Genomic DNA, 24651 nt, shown 5'->3' with positions numbered 1-24651 from the left:
CCCTTGCCTGGACTCCTTATCTCCTTACATTCCAACACAAAGCCCACAGCAGACTCTGCCTCCTGAAACTCCTGTCCAGCTGGACAAGGAGATTGCATCCTTCCACCATCCTCTGTTATGCCAGTGTCACTTGGATTTCCGCCCCTGCCAGGTTCTATAAAGCCCTCTAAATCCTAGAACGCCGTGCACTCCACCTCGCCTTCCATATCCATCTTTCGTCCCTCATGTGCATCCTGTACGACAGAGGTTCCCAACAAAATTTTCTCGAGGACCCCCTCATCGAGCATGATTGGTACCTTGTCATGTCACAGTATCAAGTACATAAAAAAGGCAAATGAAAAGTCTTTTTTATACGTTTTCTATTTTTGGTACTTAGAAAAAACATTGACCTATTCATTATTGAAAAAATATTGAGCTTAAAACTTTCTCAATTTAGCCATCATTCTTATTGTTAAATTTTTGATTATTGCTCAAAATCTTTGTCTTCAAATCTGGGTGTTTAGTATAACAAACTCCTTAAGAAAATAAAAACTGAGTATGAACTGAAAATGCCAGGAAAAAATTAAAACTGATTGTATTGGTCTTTCAAGTGAACTACACTTGAGATTGCATTGAGCAGACGTGTGAAAAAAAAGAAAACACTAATTTAATACAAGGTATTATTTACTTGAAAAAAAAAATACAGTTACAACAGAGTACTCCATCAGTATACAGTTAGTTTTAATCTTCAGTTCTCAATGAGATGAGTTCAGTCTGATCTTTGAGTCTATTATTTCTGAAATATTAGGTCGCAAACTTGAAACTTTCACTCTGAAATCCGACCGCATGTCGAGCCGATTCCTATATTTGTTTTTCATGAACACTTTACAAACATACTGTTTTAATACAGAATATTGAATATGCAAACAACACGGTCTGTGAAAGCACTGGCAATAAATTAACAATGGCCGATTGTCGTCTGAAATGTGAGTTGTCAGCTGCAAAGAGGATGCTCGCGCAGTCTAACGGCATACAGCAGAACTATTTGCCTCTATCTAATTCTAGTTTTGCGCTAGAGTGTGCTAGTGTCAATTGGCTCTAGGAAGACGCTAGATGCAGAAGTTAGAGTTCGCTAAAGCTCTGCTCATGCAGGAAGCGGCCAAAACAAAAAATCTGTTATCATGCGAAATACAAGGTGATCAAAAAGTCAGTATAAATTTGAAAACTTAATAAACCACGGAATAATGTAGATAGAGAGGTAAAAATTGACACACATACTTGGAATGACATGGGATTTTATTAGAACCAAAATGCAGGATGGCGCTCCACCCCATATTGCTAGACGCGTGAAATATCTCTTGTGCGCTTTGTTTGGTGATGATCGTGTGCTCAGCCGCCACTTTCGTCATGCTTGGCTTCCCAGGTCCCCAGACCACAGTCCGTGCAATTATTGGCTTAGGGGTTACCTGAAGTAGCAAGCGTATCGTGATCGACCGACATCTCTAGGGATGCTGAAAGACAACATCCGACGCCAATGCCTCACCATAACTCCGGACATGCTTTACAATGCTGTTCACAACATTATTCCTCGACTACAGCTATTGTTGAGGAATGATGGTGGACATATTGAGCATTTACTGTAAAGAACATCATCTCTGCTTTGTCTTACTTTGTTATGCTAATTATTGCTATTCTGATCAAATGAAGTGCCATCTGTCGGATATTTTTTGAACTTTTGCATTTTCTGGTTCTAATAAAACCCCATGTCATTCCAGGCATGTGTGTCAATTTGTACCTCTCTATATACATTATTCCGTGATTTATTCAGTTTTCAAATTCATACTGACTTTTTGATCACCCGGTATATTTAATATATTTTTTATTCTAATACCATATTGCGGACCCCTCTGGCATAGCTCGTGGACCCCTTGGGGTCCGCAGACCACTCCTCTACAACCTCATCCGCTACCCCCACCTTCTCCTTTTCCTCGAACACATCTGCACCCTGGATATCGTCTGCTGACTCGATCCCCCACACTCCCTGGCCACCCACAGCCCATTGCCGCGGCTTTACCATTGTGTCCCACCCTCTCTCCATCTCCACAGCCTCCATCTCCTTTCCCAATGCAACTTCCAGCACCTACCCCTCCCGGATGATGAGCTTCGCCCTGACAGCCATCCCTCCTACCAACTCTAACCCCACCGTCGTCCTGCCTCCTCCTCAGGGCCTCCTCTCCTCCCCCTCCCTTCCACTGAGCAGCTTTCCCCCTCCTATACCCCCTCCTTCTCCTGTGCTCCCCTTCTGTGTCTGTGCATTCCCTCCTGTCTTGTCTTCCCTCTTCATTTCCCACCCTGTGTCTGCCCCTGGCTCGATTCCCGGCTGGGTTGGAGATTTTCTCCGCTCAGGGACTGGGTGTTGTGTTGTCCTAATCGTCATCATTTCATCCCCATCGACGCGCAAGTCGCCGAAGTGGCGTCAAATCGAAAGACTTGCAGCAGGCGAGCGGTATACCCGACGGGAGACTCTCATCGCACGACATTTCATTTTCATTTCCCACCCTTCCCATCTCCTGCCTCTTTGTGCACCCCCCTGTCCCCGCTTTTCCTCTTCCTCTCACCCCCAATCACTGTCCCCTCTTTTTCCCTCCTGCAGGTCCGTGCCAGCTGTTTTTATTCTTTGTGAGTGTTCTGTCGTTTCCAGTGGTCCTTTTTTTATTTATTTATTTTTTTTTATTAAGCACCTCGCTCTGTGTGATCTTTATACTGTCACCGACTTTTAATTTGTGTTTGACTCTTGTGATTTACAGTGCACAACGAGTTACCAGCTGTGTTCTTTTAACTATATATTGACTTTTTAACTGTCCCCCAGTGCATGTCCCCATATTGGTGTATATTTTAACTCCCATCATCTCCATTTACTGTGTTTTTATGTCCCCCTTTTTAGTAAGCGTTCCCCTTTCATGTGTTTTGTAAAACCGTTTGGCTGAAGAGCGGTGCTGCCAGCCTGCCCCTGCTCATGGGGCAGGGGGATGAAATTACAAGGAAAAAAAATTATGTTTTATTTTCAGCCAGAAGCGAGAAAAAGAGAGTAAAGCAAACTCTCCAACCCCCCCCCCCCCCCACCATACCCACCATCCCTCGCACTGTTTTCGGAATCGTATACAAACGCTCCCTATCATGTTCTCCAGGAATTCGAAACTCTTACTGCATGTAAGAAACGAGCAGCTGTCATGAGTGTTTTTTTTTCTGTTTCAAAAATGGTTCAAATGGCTCTGAGCACTATGCGACTTAACTTCTGAGGTCATCAGTCGCCTAGAACTTACAACTAATTGAACCTAACTAACCTAAAGACATCACACACATCCATGCCCGAGGCAGGATTCGATCCTGCGACCGTAGCGGTCGCTCGGTTCCAGACTGTAGCGCCTAGAACCGCACAGCCACTTCAACCGGCTTTTCTGTTTCCCTAGCATTTCATTTGATACAATATATTATGGAATTATTAACAGAAATTTCCTAATATTTTCTTTCGGCACCAATCGAATGCTCCGGTAGCCGCCACTGCAACGCAGTTGGGTAAAATGTAATAAAACTATTTTACACTAAGCATATGCGGCGAAACACCGATACGAACAACGTCCGCCAGTCTGTCACACTCTCCGTCAATCAAAATTTCTCGAAAAAAAAACTTCAAACGCGATCTTTGTCGAAAACGTCAAATAACTACGTATACTGTCAAATGTTTGGCATACATAGTAGAGTTTGACAAATTACTTGATTGTATACAGAGGTCTCAAAAGTTAACACACTGCGTACGATCAATTTGGCTGCTCGATTTCAGGTAGTCACGAACTGCAGGCGGTGACAAGAGACGAGGTTAAAATGGTGGGGTAATCGCCATGTTTTCGCGGCATCGCGTAGCGCTGACATCTGTCGGCGACGCCGAGCAGCAGTGCAGCACGCATCAGCTGTGTATTGGATCTCGCAATAAGAAGTTGAGCAGGAAAATACTAAAATTCAGAGATATCTCCTTATCGATATCAATTACTTATTTCCAAATTCTTAAGGAAATTGCAATAAGTGTCCATATCTGTTAAAAACTTGTGAAGAGAATACTTCACACCCAGCAATGTTCATGCTAACGTGTTCGTTATACATCGCAAATAAGGATTAAATTTTACTACATTCACCCTTTTCAGCGCCCGCACACCTTCCAAAAAATATAACTTGCTGCTCGCTCTGTTTTCCACCTGAACACCTTCGCCACTTACTCCCACAACCAAGCCCACTTCACCTTCACCCGCCTCGACACCCTAGTTTAAGTCTCTTCCCTTCCCTCTCTTACCCTCCTCCTTCCCGTCGTGGCGCGGCACGAGTCTCACATCCTCTTCCAGCTCTAACAAATACCTCCTCATGCACACCCTCTCCCACCACCAGGTCGACACCTTCCTCTTGAACGAAACCTTTCTCCAGCCCCACCATTCTATCTGCACCTCCCCCTATCCCCTCCACCTCACTGATGCTCCTGGTCCTCGTGTGCAGGGTGGAGTCACGATTGGCCACCTTAAGCATATCCCCATCCGGCCACAACCTCTCCTCAATGACCCCACTGAACACCTTATCCTTAGCGTCTTCTTCCCCTCCCTCACCATTACCTGTGCCTCCATCTATGTCCGCTCCACTGCTCCTCTTCCTTATGACTTCATCTCACACATTGACCACACCTTCTCCACCTATGTGATTGCCGCCGACCTCAACATCTATAGCCGCACTCCTGCTGCCCTTCGGCGGTGGCATCAGTTCCTCTCCACAATCCAGGGTGACCTTGTTCCCCTTCCCCAGCACACCCGACCCGAAAGTGACACCACCCCCGATGTTGTCATTGCCTCTGCCAACCTCCTTGGGCGTATCACTGTCGCCGTCCTTGACCCCACAGGTAGCGATCACCTCCCTGTCCTTCTCACCATAACGTCTGCAAACCGCCCCCCTCCGGCTCCGCAACCTGCACCCCCTCCCAAGGTCGTCCATGACTATCGCCGCGCCAACTGGGATGCCTACCGGGACTCCATCTCCACCCAGGTCGAAAGCCACCCTCTTACCTATCGCCATCCTGATGACATCATCCACGCCTCGTCCTTCCTTCAGAAGGTAATTACTGACGCCGTGGAGGCCTATGTTCCTACTAAAACCATCCACCCACACCGTCCCACTCTCCCTCCACGGGCTGTCCTCCTCCTCCGTGAATCCCGCCACCTCTATCGCTCCTTCCTGCGCACTCGTGACAGGGATACACTCCAACGCCACCGGCAAATACAGCGACACGTACGGAACCTTATTACAGCAACGAAACGCCGGGACTGGCGCCAGACCTGCACATGACTCAATGCCACCCTCCCTATCAACTCCTCCAAGTACTGGTCCGCCTTCCATCGTCTTACTGGTTCCCTTTCCGCTCCCCACTACCCCCTTCTCCATAACGATCGCCCCCTTCCAGACAACCTCAGTAAGGCCAACCACTTCGCTTCCCACCTTTCTGAGGTCTTCTCCATCCCCGATGATCCCCACTTTGATTATTCTCTTTTCCCCACCGTCATGGAACGTGCTGATACCTCGGTCGCTCCACTTGCTCCTAGTCTCCAGTACTTGGGGCAGTTGCCCCCCTCCGACATCAACACTCCCATCACAGCACAAGACATTAAACTTATCCTCCAGTCCAAACGCAACACGGTCCCTGGTCACGACTGTGTCACCTACCGTCACCTTCGAGAAAGCCCCTATAACTTCCTGACTGTCCTCGCCCATCTCTATAACGTCATCCTCTCTACTGGCTTCTACCCTGACCTGTGGAAGACCTCCCGCGTCCTCTTATTCCTCAAACCCAACAAACCCCCTTCTGCCACCTCTTCCTATCGTCCCATCTGCCTCACCTCCGTCTTCAGTAAGGTCTTTGAATCCATCCTCTCCCACCGAATCCATCAGCACCTTGCTCAACACCACCTCCTCCCCCTTACCCAATGTGGCTTCCGACCCTCCTTCTCTGCTGAAGACCAACTCCTCAATCTTGTTCACCTTCTGTCCCTCCAACTCAACTCCCGTCGCTCCGCCATTTTTGTTTCCCTTGACCTCCAAAATACCTATGACCGTGTATGGCATCCCGGTCTCCTCTTTAAACTCCAAACCTACGCTCTACCTATCAATTTTGTCCATCTAGTCGCTTCCTTCCTCTCGCACCGTCCTTCCTATGTCACCCTCCACAACACCAACTCCCGTATCTTTTATCCCACGGCTGGCGTCCCCCAGGGTTCTGTCCTCTCCCCTCTCCTTTATCTTTTGTATACAGCTGATATGCCCAAGCCACCCCCTCCAGTCCACCTTCTCCAGTATGCTGATGACACCGCCTTCCTGGCTCTCTATCCTACCCTTCAACGGTCTCAATGTACCCTCCAAACCCACCTTAACCAGTTCACTACTTGGTGTAACCAGTGGTTCCTCCGTCTCAACCCCTCCAAAACCCAGGCAATCATCGTAGGCCGCACCACTCGCTCCTTTCGCCTCCATGATTTGTACCTCACCCTTCATGGTCGTCCTATCCAGCTCACCCCCACCCTGAAATACCTTGGCCTCACCCTCGACCGACACCTCACCTGGACCCCTCATCTCCAGACCATCCAGCAGAAAGCCCATTCCTGCCTCCACCTTCTAAAACTCCTGTCTGGCCGGACATGGGGATTGCATCCTTCTACCATCCTCCACACCTACAAATCCCTCATCCGTCCTATCCTCTGTTATGCCAGCGTTGCCTGGATCTCCGCCCCCACCCGCTTTTACAAGGCCCTCCAAATCCTTGAACGCTATGCGCTCCGCCTTGCCTTCCGTATCCGCCTTCCTTCCCCCACATGGCTCCTGTATGAACTGCTCCCCTTCCCCCACCTCCTCTTGTTCCTCCAACATCTCCGCATCCTTTACATTGTTCGCAGGCTTGATCCCCCCCACCCTCTGGTTTCCTCCTTCCTCTCCACCCCCCGCCCATTGCCGCGCCTCTATCGCTGTATCCCTCCCTCTCTCCACCTCCACACCCTCCATCTCCTTCATCAGGGCAATTTCCAACGCCTCCCCCTCCCCAATGACGAACTTCGCCGTGACATCTACCCTTCCTTCCAACTATAACCTGGCCTTGTCCCCCCCCTTTTTCCTCTTCCCTCCTCCTCCCAGAGCGAATTTTCCTCCATCCCCCCCTCCCCTGAGACCCTGCACCCCATACTTGCCTCTTTCCTTCCCACATCCCTCCCTACCTGGCCTTCTTCAGCACGCCCCCCGCTCATCTCCTCCATCTCTTCCCCTCCCTCCCTTCTTCAGGTCCCCCTCATCTCCTAGCGCCTGGCAGATCCTCTGTATTGATCATCATCAGTGTGCCACATCAGTGTTGTCTAGTGCTGTTTCTCCTGTGCGTCAAGAGGTGTGATTTTAATTGTGTACTGCCTTGAGGTTCGCCGTCAGTGTTATGTTATGTGCTATGCCATCTGTCGATACCTTTATACTGTGCCTTGTGTTCTTTTAATCGTCGCAGTGTGTGGCTTTTTGTGTGTGCTACTTTTAAACAGTTTTTTATCTCCATTTTAGTCACCCCATTTTTTTTGTCTATTGCCTTCCATGTTGTTCCCCCTTTTTTATATCTACGTTCACCTTATTCTCTCCTTTGCTGTTTTTAAATGTCTTCTATTGTTTTGTTCTATGTCTTTCGGCTGAAGAGCAGCGCATATGCTGCTGCCAGCCCGCCCCGATGGGGAATTGAAATACAATAAAGAAAAAAAAATTAAATTTTACTGATACGTTCACACAGTAAAATTGCAAAATTTTCGGAAGGTGCGGACTACTAGGTTCGCACCTATGTTGAAATTGAATGATAGATTTTCATGAGGTGCGGAACTGTACGATCATTCGACGTCTTGATGAATGTGGAATTACTTGTAGCTCGTAGTGCGTTCATACCTTGAAGTGATTCTTATTTACTCGTATGCAGCAAGGTTCTTATGAAGAGAATATTTCACACCCTGCAACGTACTTGCCAATGTGTTCCTTATATGCCGCAAATTAAACAAAAATAAGGGAGATACCGCGTTGTCCATAAAGAAATTTTTGAAGAATGCAGACTATATGGTATGCGTCTTACAAATAGGTAAAGTGGAACACACAGTTGTTTCGAAACACTGAAATAGTTCGTGTGTTGTAATCGTAGAGGCCCTCACATTATATCATCTTGAGGCTAGGCGCAAATTGAGACGCGTGTGGCGCGACGCAGCGCAGCGCGCGTTTTTGTAACATCACAGGTTCAAATGGGACCGCGCAAACCGCGACGCGACTGGGACGCGACACGCGCCTGCGTCAGGTCGCGCGGCATTGTGGTTGAGGCACAGTTTCTGGCGTCGCGCGTGCTTCGCTAGCATCGTGGAGAATTTGAGGCTGGGAGCTGGAAAGCAGCCCGCCATATGCTCACATCGGAACGGCACATATGAGCAGTGGTAGCATTGCCCATACGATAAATTTTGCCTTACCGTGTACTAGATTTCATTGCCTTTGGCTAGTGTTTCGTTTTTCGCCATTTAAACGCTCCAGCTTTCTTCGTTAGTACATTATACTTTTCTGTTACGTATATCTGTATAGTTTTGTTTTGTTTTTCTTCTGTCAAGAAAAATGCATACTTCAGTAACGGTTGAGCCATTGACCTCAGGAATTGTATCATATGCCTCCGCGATGTTTTCAGATCGCAATAAGGGACAGGGGTAGTCAATAAGGAGCAAGGAATATTATAAAATCATGTGATTAAGCATCAAGGCAGGAAAGTAAAACAAGGTTATCTTCTCGCTGCCCAGTTTACTGGCGTATCTGTATGCCTAGTATGCTGGCGTATCTGTACGATCTGTTACAGAAATTTAGAAAGGCATAATCTCCACAGGTGTGATCCCTTTGTGCATCTGGTAAAAAGCGTCCAAGATCTGAAGTATAGAAGTTTCACCGTGATTACTCTGATATGGTTGTAATAATGTAATACGACACACTGTACTACATGCATGTGAACATCACATTTCCACTGCAAGCTAGAAACAGTCGAAAAGCAGCCACAAATAACGATGTTTTAATTGGTTCGCCGTTATGAAAAAAGGATTTCAATTGTTGCATGCACATTATCAGAATTAATAAACTAATTATACAACAGGCTACACAAATGAAGAAAATGTTCGGTATTATTACGAAAGTAGGAATATGTTAAAAAAGTGTTATGATTAGATATATTTAAATTGTTGAAATGTACAGCGGATCTACTTTCATGACAATGTTTCTCGAACTCCCAACTCACAGGGTACACATGGCTGGCTTGTGCATTCCTGTCGCGCGCATTATCCTCCGCTACTGACAATACACTGACCATTGTGTTGTGCGACAGATCAATTGTTTATTTTTCTCAATAACAAATATTTTATTTGCGATTCACATTGTCAGTTTGGCAAGCCCTAGTTGAGTAAACAGTATCTGGCCTGTGCCTATCATTCCGCCTGAAGGAACGCTCGTCATTATCTTAATACTGCTCAGATCAAGAGAAGGAATAAAATCCTTTGGTAAGTCTCCATTCCAGTCGCTCAGTGTTAAAAATACGATGGGTTACGGAGATTCCACCAAAATTCCAACAGAATTGACTATCTATTTTTGTGTGAGTTGTTAACCTTTTCTCATTCGAAGAAGCATCACCGTTTGTGAGTAACGCCCACATTTCTCTTGGTGACTGGTTTAGTTGTACTTTCTTTCTCACAGTGTCATTTGCCAAACTCATCTCACAGCAGCTATTGAGACAGAATTCCGAAACGGAGTGCCTCATTAAACAAGTAATTGGCAATCACAGAGCTCAATAGCTTACGAAAAACCTCATAGTGTCGGTTTGCAGTAACATAAAAGAAGAAATTTCATGTTTATTTTCATACGAGGAAGCTCTTGTTTCGCTAGCTGTTGATAACTCTTCAAAAATTACAGTCACTGGAGTGAAATAAATAAAAATAGAACTATAAGTACTGATATATCGCCATAGATAAGAAAGTTCGGTGTGTTTAAGAACTGGCAAAACACTCTCCTCCTTGTGTGGTATCATTCGCCAAACTTTCGTTTCGATGTCTCGAGAGGTTTAGGAGATACGACAGATGTTGCGAGTATTTCATTCTCGCGGGCGTGAGATCGGAAGTGAGCGCACTACATGGGATCCATTTTCTCGAGATCGGAGGCAGATAGAGACCTCCTCCCAAATCTAAACAAAAGTTCAGCATGTTAGCTAAATTTCATACGCAGCAACATACGGTGTAATACACACCAAACGCAAAATCATAGCGACCCCTAATTTTCGTTGCAAACTTTTTGAGTTTTGTGGAGTGTCTTACTGAAATTTGTTCATCACAATAAGAATGGTAATTAGCGAGGTGATGGGCACTTCGCCACGAAGCTGACATATAACGCTACAAGTATGGCAAAAATCATATATTTTCAGTGAATAGTTTCTGTAAAATAGTTTGAGGAAGATAACAGGTTGCGCGCACTTCGGTTGTGTCAGCGCAGAGCGTCGCCAGTCGGCGCGTGCGAAGTATGGTGTACGCGTCGTAATATGCGCTGCAGCCGCGCGACTCGTGCAGCACGTGCGTGTCGCGTTGTCGTGTCGTGTCACGTCACACGTGCTATACGCGTCTCAATTTGCGCCTAGCCTTAGTGTCTGCTGCCTAAATACTCATAAAGACAAATGAGGTGCGAGAGCGCCGGTCATATTGCAAAAAGTATGAAACTTTCACTTAGGCGTCTTAGCAGTTTCGTATTTTCTGCAGCAAATGCACTGCTTTCATGTCGTGACTTTCATACTTTCCAACTGGCTGAGCACAGACTTTGTATGTTTGACATACAGGTTTTGCCAAACTCGTTTTCCTGTATTCTAGTACCCAATTTTCATAGGTTTTGTGAAGGATAATCTGTTTGTGCTTTTGAAATAGTATATCATGAGATACAATTTATTGTGATTGCATTCTGGGAAGCGGGGCACTGAATTAACATTTATGGTCGTGCCATTCGCACTATTCTTATTCTCAGTTAAATTTTCCATTGTTTGTCACAAAGAGCATGATTGCATAGTGACTGACCAAAAAATTACCATAACAGACTGGAGCGTATAACGCAATGGCCAAGTATGGCAGTTTTTCATCTAACATTCACAATTCAGATGGATAAAGCTCATAATATGTACACTTGATGGAATTGGAAAATGTGTGGTACCTATATCATGGCAGATCTGGCTCTATGTTACTTACTTTTCTTGCTAAAGAAGTTTGTATGAGGTACAGGTATATGGGTTCCCTCAAATGCTCACAGCAAGCAGATATATTCTCATTTTATTATAAACTTCCCCAGAAAATCAGAAATGAAGACAAGATGCTGTTGAAATGTAATTTCTATCACAGTATCTGAACGCCAAAAACAAAAGTATCATTGTTGATTTGCCTGAGAATTATTTATGATACAAGTAGTAAGATGCCTATAGTGTAACAACCAAACATAACACATGTACAAAATTAAACACACAAACATATATATACATAAATCAGATAATTATTCTCAAACTCATACGTAAATAACATATTCAAAAAATTAAACTCGCTGAATGGTGAGCAAAAACGTAAGTGTCTTCTGTATGTGACAGATCTGAGAAACATGTTCTTGTAAGGTAGCTACATGTAAGATTTTGTGGACTAAACAAAGTACAGTCAGATCAAAATTCAGTGCACATTGTCCAGAAGAAAACAATATCAATTGAAATTTTACTGTTTCATTTCTGAGTAGATCAACTGTACCTATCCTAAGTTGTAGTTTAGAAATATCATTTTTGATACTTTTTCACGTAGAAGACGGGATCGTCTGTCTGTTATTGTTTGCCTTTGCTTTAAAAATAAGCGCTTACATGGAACCGAGATGGCCATAATACAAAGACGTCGTTTCATTATTTCAAACAATGTAGGAAACGTCACATGATTTCCTTTCCACCACAGCAGTAGACCATGTGATCTGTGTATCAGTGACGCATTTATATATTTATAAAGCTCGACTATACTTGCAGCACGTGGATTGTCTACACTTTGGATCAAGCCTCCTACAGCTTGGTCAAAATCTTGCCAAATGTTGCCACTGCTAGAGTTGTATGTGCTCACCACAACTGGTTTGGCTGTAGAACACCAAGTGGGTTTCTATTGTATTGCACTACACTTGTTAATTATGGCCTCCTTTGTTTCCTTCAATCGATGCCCAGTTTTTAGAAATCTTTCCTTCCTGAAGCGACAACCCAATAATGTTGCTTCACAAGCAACTGGTCTATCTGCAAACTTTTGAACGAGGCGGTTACAGATTCCACCCTCTAGTTTGGCAATTACCATATTAATGGCTTCATTGCTGTAATCTGAATTTTTCAGTCTCAGACAATGACTTTGTATACTTTTGCTTAATAAGACAAGCTTATATTTCTTCCACTGCTAATTTCTGTTGTGAATGACTCGAAAGGAGATAGTATTTCGCCAGATTTTTCAATAACTGGCCAGTCTTCATTGGACAGTTTTGTTTGTGAATCCACATTGAGGATTCGAGGGTGCTTTGCAAAGGCTCTTTGGTTTTCAAAAGCCTGTCAGACACTGCATATGTGGAATTCCATCTAGTAGGACAATCTTGTTTCGGTGTTAAAATAGGGAAGCCCATTTGCTTCTGAATATTGTGTAATTTCTCAAATGCTTAAGGACTTCTTTTGAAAAATTCCACTATTAACTTCACTTTTACCCTTGTGGCTGTAATTGGTTCAAGGCTTGCTTGCACAATTAAATTTTGTGTATGTGCAAAACAAAGTACATGCTACAATTTGCACATCACTGCCTTCACCATATAGGTGCATTATCTGTAGTGTAAGCTACCATTATATTAGTAATACCCCAAGTTGAAGTCGCATTTTTGAAGTCACTGGAAATGTTGTCGGCTGTATGCTTGCCATGGAACTTAAAACTAGATAACAAATATGACTTCAGATTGCAGTTTTCATTAATGAAGTGTTTAGTCACAGTTGCAGTGGACATGTAGGGTGCAGCTTGCACTGCAGATCTTACTCGCACTAGTGTGTTGTCAAACACCTGAGAGAGTAAACTACTACGAGGTACATAGTTTTCATTTAATAAACAAGTCATTTTTCTAAACTCTACACTCTGAACTACATTAAATGGAAGACATCTTTTATCAACAACTCTTAAAATACACTCCTGGAAATTGAAATAAGAACACCATGAATTCATTGTCCCAGGAAGGGGAAACTTTATTGACACATTCCTGGGGTCAGATACATCACATGATCACACTGACAGAACCACAGGCACATAGACACAGGCAACAGAGCATGCACAATGTCGGCACTAGTACAGTGTATATCCACCTTTCGCAGCAATGCAGGCTGCTATTCTCCCATGGAGACGATCGTAGAGATGCTGGATGTAGTCCTGTGGAACGGCTTGCCATGCCATTTCCACCTGGCGCCTCAGTTGGACCAGCGTTCGTGCTGGACGTGCAGACCGCGTGAGACGACGCTTCATCCAGTCCCAAACATGCTCAATGGGGGACAGATCCGAAGATCTTTCTGGCCAGGGTAGTTGACTTACACCTTCTAGAGCACGTTGGGTGGCACGGGATACATGCGGACGTGCATTGTCCTGTTGGAACAGCAAGTTCCCTTGCCGGTCTAGGAATGGTAGAACGATGGGTTCGATGACGGTTTGGATGTACCGTGCACTATTCAGTGCCCCCTCGACAATCACCAGTGGTGTACGGCCAGTGTAGGAGATCGCTCCCCACACCATGATGCCGGGTGTTGGCCCTGTGTGCCTCGGTCGTATGCAGTCCTGATTGTGGCGCTCACCTGCACGGCGCCAAACACGCATACGACCATCATTGGCAACAAGGCAGAAGCGACTCTCATCGCTGAAGACGACACGTCTCCATTCGTCCCTCCATTCACGCCTGTCGCAACACCAATGGAGGCGGGCTGCACGATGTTGGGGCGTGAGCGGAAGACGCCCTAACGGTGTGCGGGACCGTAGCCCAGCTTCATGGAGGCGGTTGCGAATGGTCCTCGCCGATATCCCAGGAGCAACAGTGTCCCTAATTTGCTGGGAAGTGGCGGTGCGGTCCCCTACAGCACTGCGTAGGATCCTACGGTCTTGGCGTGCATCCGTGCGTCACTGCGGTCCGGTCCCAGGTCGACGGGCACGTGCACCTTCCGCCGACCACTGGCGACAACATCGATGTACTGTGGAGACCTCACGCCCCACGTGTTGAGCAATTCGGCGGTACGTCCACCCGGCCTCCCGCATGCCCACTATACGCCCTCGCTCAAAGTCCGTCAACTGCACATACGGTTCACGTCCACTCTGTCGCGGCATGCTACCAGTGTTAAAGACTGCGATGGAGCTCCGTATGCCACGGCAAACTGGCTGACACTGACGGCGGCGGTGCACAAATGCTGCGCAGCTAGCGCCATTCGACGGCCAACACCGCGGTTCCTGGTGTGTCCGCTGTGCCGTGCGTGTGATCATTGCTTGTACAGCCCTCTCGCAGTGTCCGGAGCAAGTATGGTGGGTCTGACACACCGGTGTCAATGTGTTCTTTTTTCCATTTCCAGGAGTGTATGTTTGTCTATTTTGGCTCGTTTGGATTAAGTCTTGATACAAATCCAGTAATCTTTGTTTCTCTACCATAGCTACCCATAACTGAATCTTGCACAGATTGTTCATCTTGACGCACAGGCACTGAATTGACAAATTCCTGAACAGTTTGTGTGGTAACTGAACTGGCTTCGTCACTGCCCAGATTCACAAAAACTGGTTTTGAATGGGTTTCACTTAAATAAACTGTTGGCTCCTAATGTCACAAACGTACGTTTAAGCAAGAAGCTGACCTACTTTTAAACGACAACACTGCAGAGCACAAGTTACATTTAATTTTCTCAGGATCCGTCTTCATAAAATAATCCCCCACCGGGCTCCATAAGGTCATAGCTGAAGACAGAAGAACCAACACGAACGGGACTGGAGGTGGGAGCAATACCTCTGAAACCCAGTAGCACGTCCTCTTCCATTGATGCATGCCGGTATTCGTCATGGTATACTATCCACAAGTTCATCAAGGCACTGTTGGTACAGATTGTCCCACTCCTCAACGGCAATTTGACGTAGGCCCCTCAGAGTGGTTGGTGGGTCACGTGGTCCATAAACAGCCCTTTTCAATCTATCCCAGTCATGTTAGATAGGGTTCATGTCTGGACAACATGCTGGCCACTCTGCTCGAGCGATGTCGTTATCCTGAAGGAAGTCATTCACAAGATGTGCGCGATGGGGGCGCGAATTGTCGTCCATGAAGGCTAATGCGTCGCCAATATGCTGCCGATATGGTTGCTCTATCGGTCGGAGGATGGCATTCACGTATTGTACGCCCGTTATGGCGACTTCCATGACCACCAGCGGCATACGTCGTACCCACATAATGCCACAGTGGCAGAGCAGTTCTAGGCGCTTCGGTCCAGAACTGCGATGCTGCTGCAGTCGCAGGTTCGAATCCTGCCTCGGGCATGTATGTGTGTCATGTTCTTAGGTTAGTTAGGTTTAAGTAGTTCTAAGTTCTAGGGGACTGATGACCTTAAAGTTAAGTCCCATAGTGTTCAGAGCCATTTGAACCAACTTTTTGTTAGCCAATCAACAGATTGTAATAATACATAAAAAGTGTATGTTTTGTGCAAAGATACATTTCTTTAAAAATGGAACATCTAACATTAATGCTGGGAATGTGAGTAAATATTATTTAAAACAGCTATATAGTAATGTTCTCTTTGAAATCCGACTGAGCAGTCTCATCAAAAAAGTTTAATAAAAAAGGTTCCTTCACCAGGTACAGAACACTATGTGATTGTACTGAAAATTTAGACTGAAACTAATAAGAATGAAAATTCAATAATTGCAGAGTATTGAATTCCCTAACAATTCTGAAATGTAATGTCGCACGCATCTAGCTCCAACTGTTATTCTGCGTTTTAAGTCTGTTAATTCCCATCGTGAGGCCATAATAACACCGTAAAACTTTTCACACGCATCACCCGAATACAAACGCGAGCCCTGCCAATGCACTGCCCTTTTATACCTTGTGTACACGATACTACCGCCATCTGCATATCGCTATCCCACGACTTTTGTCACCTCATACAATTTATAACAACAGCTACAGTACTCAGTAGTGCTGCAGCTGACATCTCTGTAGGCACAGTGAGTAAACTGTGTAAATACTTGCAGTTAAACTATAACTAAAGAACACAAAGGAACTGAGGGCTAATAAACATAAAATGAATTGTATTGGCACACTAGAAAGCCGTTGGGCCTACATGACCCATTTGGCTTCAGTGAAAAATGTAATGTATTCTGTGAAGAAACCTAGTTTTCAAGAAAAGTGTTTCAAAACAAGTTTAATAAATTCTAATTCTCATTTATTTTAAACCATCTCCTTACCATCACAACAGACTCTGCCTTCTGAAACTCCTGTCCGGCCGGACATGGGGTCTGCATCTTTCCACTGTCCTTCACACCTACAAATCCTCAATCTGCCCCATCCTTTGTTACGCCAGCGTTGATTGGATTTCCGCCCCTCCCAGGTTCTGTAAAGCCCTTCAAATCCTCGAACGCCGTGCACTCCGCCTCGCCTTCCGTCCCCCACTTGCACCCTGTACGACCTCATTCCCTTCCCACCTTCTCCTTTTCCTCGAACACATCCGCACCCTGTATATTGTGCGCCGCCTCGATCCCTCTCAACCCCTGGTGTTTCTCTACCTCTCCACCACCAGCCTGTTGCCACGCCTTCACTATTGTGTCCCACCCTCTCTCCATCTCCACCACCGGTCAATGCAGCTTCCAGCACCTACCCCTCCAGGATGATGAGCTTCGCCCTGACGTCCACCCTTCCTACCAACTCTAACCCCACCTTCTTCCTCAGGGCTCCCCCTCCCTTCTCCTGAGCGGCTTTCCCCTCCTACACCCCCTCCCTCTCCTGTCCTCCCCTTCAGTTTCTCTGCACTCCCTCCTGCCTTGTCTTTCCTCTTCATCTCTTGCCCCACCTGTCTCCTGTCTCCCAGTGCACCCCCTGACGCCCCTACTCTTTTCATCCCACCCCCTCCCCTGCTGCACCTTGCTCTCCCCTCATTATCCGTCCTCTCCCTCCTGTCTTGTTCTGGAGTCTTTTTAATACTGTGGCCAACTTTTAACCTGTGCATGTGACCCCAGTGTCTTTTTTTGTGCTCTCCAAATCGCCAACTGTGTTTTTTAACTTTATGTTGACTTTTTTAATTGCCGCCCCATGAACATCTCCATGTCAGTGTATTTTTACCTCCGTTATCTCCTCTTACTCTGTTTTTATGTCCCCCTTTTTATCGCCTTTATATGTATAATTTTCTTCTTGTATTAGCTCTCATGTCACTTGGGTGAAGAGCGGCAGATTGTGGCACTCATAGCCCTCCCCTGCCCATATGGGGTGGGGGAATGAAATCACAATAAAGAAAAAAGATTTTAAATTTATGTTTTGAGGGTATTTGTGGGGATGCAGATATAAGCGGCAAATGATGCTAAACATAGCAGTTAATTTTCCCCAGCAGAACTTCTAGACACAGTGACGTTTGTATAACTGATTGAAATTGCTTGCCAAATCACTCGTCTGTCGGCTGTCAAGGCGAGCGACTGACTGCAGGCGATATTGCATGTGACAGGTCACGGTGATCTGTCACTCATGTTTTTTTTTTTGTGTTGGTTTTAGGGCGCAAAACTTCTATGGTCATTAGCGCCCGGTCCGTGACTTAGGAAACAGTAAAAAACCGAAATTGAAAACCAGCAGCAATGGGAACGAAAGTCATAAAATTGGAGAAACTAAAAGCAGAAGGAAGGCTTAGAAATCCACTACAGAAAGGGGTTGGTTGTCCCCAAAAAAAGCTTCAAATGACTGACGTCATTTCACTGGCACTAATAAACTTGAGAACACGGTCGGCTGAGTGCGTGTCATCTACTAAAACCGACGATATATCAGGCGATAGCTGTAGACGGGAGCGTAACGGATTAAAATAGGGGCACTCAATTAAAAGGCGTCTTACCGTCCACAGCTGAGAGCAGTGGGGACAGAGTGGGGGAGGATCGCCGCTTAAAAGATGTCAATGGCTAAAAAGACAGTACCCTATCCGGAGTCTAGTTAAAATTACCTCCTCCCGACGACGCGTTCGGGAGGAAGAGGTCCAAGCACAAGGAAGAGCTTTCATGTCCCGCAATTTATTATGGGTAAGTGTCGACCAATGCGTGTGCCATAAATGAACAACACGTCGACGTAGAATGCTCCGTAGATCGGCGAAGGGAATCGATTGAATAGCTGGCCGAGGAAGAGAGACTGCAGCCTTGGCTGCAATATCGGCCGCCTCATTTCCACAGATACCAACGTGTCCCGGGAGCCAGAGGAACGCCACCGAGACGCCCCCCAGGTGGAGCAAGCGCAAACAGTCCTGAATCCGGTGGACCAGAGGGTGCACAGGATAAAGAGCTTGGAGACTGAGGAGAGAGCTGAGAGAATCTGAGCAGATAACGTATTGTATCCGCTGATGGCGGCGGATGTAGTGGACAGCCTGGAGAACAGCGTAAAGCTCCGCAGTATAAACCGAACACTGGTCGGGAAGCCGAAAGTGATTTGGGGTGTCGCCAACAATATAGGCACTCCCTACACCTAACGATGTTTTCGAGCCGTCGGTGTAAATAAATGTGGCGTCCGTCATTTGTGCACATAGAGCAGCAAATGCCCGACGATAAACAAGTGAAGGGGTAGCATCCTTGGGAAATCGACAAAGGTCACGGAGCAGGCAGATCCGGGGACGGAGCCAAGGCGGTGCTGTACCCCAAGTTGTCAAGAAGGCTTTAGGAAAGCGGAAGGAAAGAGAATGGAGCAGTTGACGGAAGCGGACTCCCGGTGGTAGTAGGGAGGAGGGGCGGCCTGCATACCCTACATCAAAGGAGGTGTCGAAAAAAATGTCATGGGCTGGATTAGCAGGCATGGAAGACAGATGGCTAGCATAACGACTCAGAAGGACTGCTCGCCGATTGGACAGCGGAGGTTCAGCAGTCTCAGCATAAAGGCTTTCCACAGGGCTGGTGTAAAAAGCTCCAGACACTAAACGTAATCCACGGTGGTGGATAGAGTCGAGACGCCGAAGAATAGACGGCCGAGCAGAGGAGTAAACTATGCTGCCATAGTCCAATTTCGAGCGCACTAAGGCGCGATAGAGGCGGAGAAGGACCACTCGGTCCGCTCCCCAGGAGGTACCATTCAGGACACGGAGGGTGTTGAGCAATCGCAGACAGCGAGCTGAAGGATAGGAAACGTGGGAGGACCAGCACAGTTTTCTGTCAAACATAAGACCCAAGAATTTAGCGACGTTTGAAAACGGAAGGTTGACAGGACCTAGATGTAAGGAGGGCGGAAGAAACTCCTTACGTCGCCAAAAATTAACACAAACGGTCTTGCTTGGAGAAAAACGGAAGCCGGTTTCGATGCTCCAAGAGTGGAGGCGATCGAGACATCCTTGAAGGCGTCGTTCAAGAAGGCTGGTCCGTTGAGAGCTGTAGTAGATCGCAAAATCGTCCACAAAGAGGGAGCCCGAGACATCAGGAAGGAGACAATCCATAATTGGATTGATGGCAATGGCAAACACTACAACATTCAGCACGGAGCCCTGGGGTACCCCGTTTTCTTGGGAGAAAGTACGGGAGAGAGTAGTGTTCAACCGCACCCTAAATGTGCGCTCTGCCATAAATTCGCGAAGAAAAAGGGGCAGCCGACCTCGAAAGCCCCAAGAGAACAGTGCGCGGAGGGTGCCTGTCCTCCAACAGGTATCGTATGCTCTCTCCAGATCAAAAAATATTGCTACTGTTTGGCGTTTCCGGAGAAAATTGTTCATGATATAAGTGGAGAGAGCAACAAGATGGTCAACTGCAGAACGATGCTTTCGGAATCTGCATTGGGAAGGTGTTAAAAGACTGTGGGATTCCAGCCACCACGCTAAATGGTAATTCACCATACACTCCAAAACCTTACAGACACTACTCGTGAGAGAAATGGGGCGATAGCTAGGGGGGAGATGTTTGTCCTTTCCAGGTTTTGGAACAGGAACGACGATAGCTTCCCGCCATCGTCTGGGAAAAGTACTGTCGGTCCAAATTCGATTATAAAGGCGAAGGAGGTAACGCAGACTATGGGTTGATAAATGCAGCAACATTTGGACGTGGATACCATCTGGTCCTGGGGCGGAGGAGCGAGAAGAAGAGAGTGCATGTTGGAGTTCCCGCAAGGAGAAAACAGTATTGTAGCTTTCGCGATTTTGAGAGGAGAAAGCAAGAGGTTGCACTTCCGCTGCATGTTTCTTCAGGAGAAACGCTGGCGGGTAATTTGAAGAGCTCGAAATCTCAGCAAAGTGCTGACCCAACGAGTTAGAAATTGCGACGGGGTCCACTAATGTGTCATGTGCGACAGTGAGCCCAGAGACCGGGGAGAAACTAGGCGCGCCTGAGAACCGTCGAAGCCGACTCCAAACTTCCGAGGAGGGAGTGAAGGTGTTAAATCAGCTAATAAAGAATTTCCAGCTTGCCTTCTTGCTATCGCGGATGACACGACGGCATCGCGCTCGGAACTGCTTATAGCAGATACAGTTGGCCAAAGTAGGATGGTGGCGGAAAACGTGGAGAGCACGTCGCCGCTCATGTATTGCATCACGGCATGCCTTGTTCCACCAAGGAACTGAGGGGCGCCGGGGCAATTCGGAGGTGCGTGGTATTGAATGTTCCGCAGCTGTAAGAATAACGTCGGTAATATGTGCGACCTCATCGTCGACGCTGGGAAAGTGACGGTCATCAAATGTCGCTAGAGACGAAAAAAGTGTCCAATCGGCTTGGGCAACCTCCCTACGTCGCGGGCGCATGTAGGGCAGTTGAGGCTGCAGTCTAAGGACACATGGAAAGTGGTCACTCGAGTGTGTATCATCAAGGGCGAACCATTCGAAGCGCCGAACTAACGGAACAGTACCGACCGCAAGGTCCAAATGAGATAAATTTGTCGTGGAGGCAGACAAAAATGTAGGGACCCCAGTGTTGAGGCAAACTAGATCTGCTTGGTGGAAGACGTCTAGCAATAGTTAGCCACGTGGACAAGGATGTGGAGATCCCCAAAGCGGGTGGTGGGCATTGAAGTCCCCAACCAGCAAATATGGGGATGGAAGCTGACCAAGAAGATGAAGGAGATCAGCTCGTGCCATTGGTGCGGACGATGGAATGTATACAGTACAAAGACAGAACGTGTATCCGGAAAGGGAAAGACGGACAGCGACAGCTTGGAAGGAAGTGTTTAAATGGATTGGGTGATAATGGAGAGTTTCATGGAGAAGAATCATGAGTCCTCCATGTGCTGGAGTGCCTTCAACAGAGGGGAGATCATATCGGATGGACTGAAAACGAGGGAGAACAAAGCGGTCATGCGGACGCAGCTTTGTTTCCTGAAGACAGAAGATGACCGGCGTGTAGGATCGTAAGAGGATCGACAATTCATCCCGACTGGATCGAATACCGCGGATATTCCAGTGGATAATGGACATAGGGTGAACTGAAAATGGAGGAATGTGACCAAGGTCGCTGTCAACTCAACGACTGCTCTGAGCTTGTGACCGACAGCATGGAATGGCATTCAGCTGAAGGCAGAAGATCCTGATTCATAGGTTGGTCAGGAGCAGCTCCTGCCACCAGCGATCGGCCGGTTGATCGGCCGCCAGCAGTGCGCCTCGGCGACACAGAAGACGGCCGAGGGCGATTTCCGCCAGGTGGTGCTGTAGATGGGACACGCCTTAATGGAGAAGGAGAGGAACTGGGTTTCTTTGTAGCCTTCTTGGAAGTATGATGTTTAGAGGAAGGGGGAACCGATGGTTGGGAAGTTGCCGTACGTAAAAGCTCTTCACGAGTATGCTCTTTTTTCGAAGTCTTGGTGTCTGACTTTTGGGCTCGAGATTTAGCAGAACTCGATGAAGGGTGAGCCAGAGAGTGGGCAGGCGAAAGTGGTGAGGTTGAACGGGCGATCTTTGCGCTGGCAGATCTGACGACCGTGGCACTAAAGGTGAGATCGCAAGTCTGCGTGGCCGCCTCCTTTGTTGGCCGAGGAGAAGCAAGGACAGTGCTGTATTTTCCTTTCTGAGGCACGGTGGGCTGTCGACTGGCGAATAATTTTCGAGCAGCAAAGGTCGACACCTTTTCCCTTACTCTAATTTCCTGGATGAGCTTTTCGTCCTTAAAAACGGGACAATCTCGAGAGGAAGCAGCGTGGTCACCCATACAGTTGATGCAACGAGGGGATGGAGGTGGACAAGCACCCTCATGGGCATCCTTGCCACATGTAACACATTTGGCCGGATTGGAACAGGACTGGCTGGTGTGATTGAACCGCTGACACCGATAGCAACGCGTAGGGTTTGGGACATAAGGGCGAACGGAAATTATCTCATAGCCTGCTTTGATTTTCGATGGGAGTTGAACTTTGTCAAATGTCAAGAAGACAGTGCGGGTTGGAATGATGTTCGTGTCAACCCTTTTCATAACCCTATGAACAGCTGTTACACCCTAGTCAGACAGGTAGTGCTGAATTTCTTCGTCAGACAATCCATCGAGGGAGCATGTATAAACGACTCCATGCGAGGAATTTGAAGTACGGTGCGGTTCCACCCGGATGGGGAAGGTGTGTAGTAGTGAGGTACGCAGCAATTTTTGTGCCTGGAGGGCACTGACTGTTTCTAACAACAGGGTGCCATTCCATAATCTGGAACAAGACTTTACAGGACCTGCAATTGCGTTGACACCTTTCTGAATAATGAAAGGGTTGACCGTGGAGAAGTCATGACCTTTGTCAGACCGAGAAACAACAGGGAACTGTGGCAACGATGGAAGAACTGACTGTGGCTGGGACTCAGTGAACTTACGTTTGTGAGCAGACATAGTGGAAGGTGAGGAAACCATTGCGGAAGAATCCCCCATGATTACCGGCGTCTCCGATGGCGCGCTCCTCCCTTGTGGGGGCCCTCTCTGAGGGCACTCCCGCCTTAGGTGATTGTTCACACCTCAGGTCACACCTCCCGACAAACGGACGGAGGTACCAATCGGCACTTTCGGAAGGTATCAGCTCGGGTAATCACCCCTCCCTGGGCCTGGCCGTTACCAGGGGGTACGTACGTGTCCTACCTGTCTACCCGGGGTGGGGAATTACGCGTTACCCCGTCACCGGCTACGCATGGAAGTGCGTGGGTCGGCCTTCAGACACGCACAGGGAGGAAGAAAGAGAAAGGGAAAGGAAAGAAGAGAGGTCTCAAACGCCGCAGCGGAGAAAAGGGTAAAGAGAAGAGGTAAGGAAAAGAGAAGGACAAGGGAAGGATGAAGACATACAAGCAAGGAAGGCGAAGAATGCGGTACATTTACAAGCGTCCGTCTCCGGACGTAGGCACGAACCATACTCCCAGAGGGGGAGAAAGGGAAGGAAAGAGCCAGAGGTGAGGGGGGGGGGGGGGCGAAGATGGGGGATGGGGAAGGATGCGGAAAGGGAAGGTATGCAGCCCGGAAAGGAAAGAAGGCTACATTAGCTCGGGGTCCCGTGCTCACTACGCACAAGTTGTTATGTCCAGGCCACTGCTGCAGCCATTAATTAATGTCACTGTCAGCCCACAGGCGTCATTGGATGCCGATATGGAGGGGCATGTGGTCAGCACACTGCTGTCCCAGCCGTATGTCAGTTTACAAGAGAGTTGTGGATCCCCTGGGGGGTGTCACTCATGTGTGGGGCCCTTTTAACCCATAGGTACCCCCTAACTGTTAATCTTGTAGAAACTTTGTCTATTAACGTACTGATTTCTATTCTATAGAACAGGTTACGAATTTTCCTGATCTATGGCACTTAGTAAATTCTTTTATCTTTGCTGCAATGTACTTAAGATACAAAAATGTGAACCTCGGTTATTCAGCAGATTTCCATTTTTTCGACCATTACAATAAACGTCAGACTGCAGAAACTTTGAAATGGCACACAGAAATTAAAGAATATACAGTAATTTCAATCTGTAATAAAAATGTGAGAAAACACTTGCAAATAAATATTTAAAACCGTTGGTCCAAAATGAGACCAACTAATGCTGTCAATTATTTGTATAGTAAAACAAAACCAAATTGTAGCTTCACACTTGCATATTCCATGCGAACAGGCCTTGAAAGTCCAACGGCACAGACCGGCCGCCATGTCACTGTCAGCCCACAGGCGTCATTGGATGCCGATATGGAGGGGCATGTGGTCAGCACACTGCTGTCCCGGCCGTATGTCAGTTTACGAGACCGGAACCGCTACTTCTCAATCAAGTAGCTCCTCAGTTTGCCTCACAAGGGCTGAAGCACCCCGCTTGCCAACAACTCTTGGCAGACCAGATGGTCACCCATCCACGTGCTAGCGCAGCCCGACAGCGCTTAACTTCAGTGATCTGATGGCAGC

The sequence above is a fragment of the Schistocerca piceifrons genome, chromosome 11, assembly GCF_021461385.2.
Source record: "Schistocerca piceifrons isolate TAMUIC-IGC-003096 chromosome 11, iqSchPice1.1, whole genome shotgun sequence".
In the NCBI taxonomy this organism is placed as follows: domain Eukaryota; kingdom Metazoa; phylum Arthropoda; class Insecta; order Orthoptera; family Acrididae; genus Schistocerca; species Schistocerca piceifrons.
The sequence above is the reverse complement of the archived record's forward strand: the minus strand, read 5'-3'. Positions refer to the sequence as shown.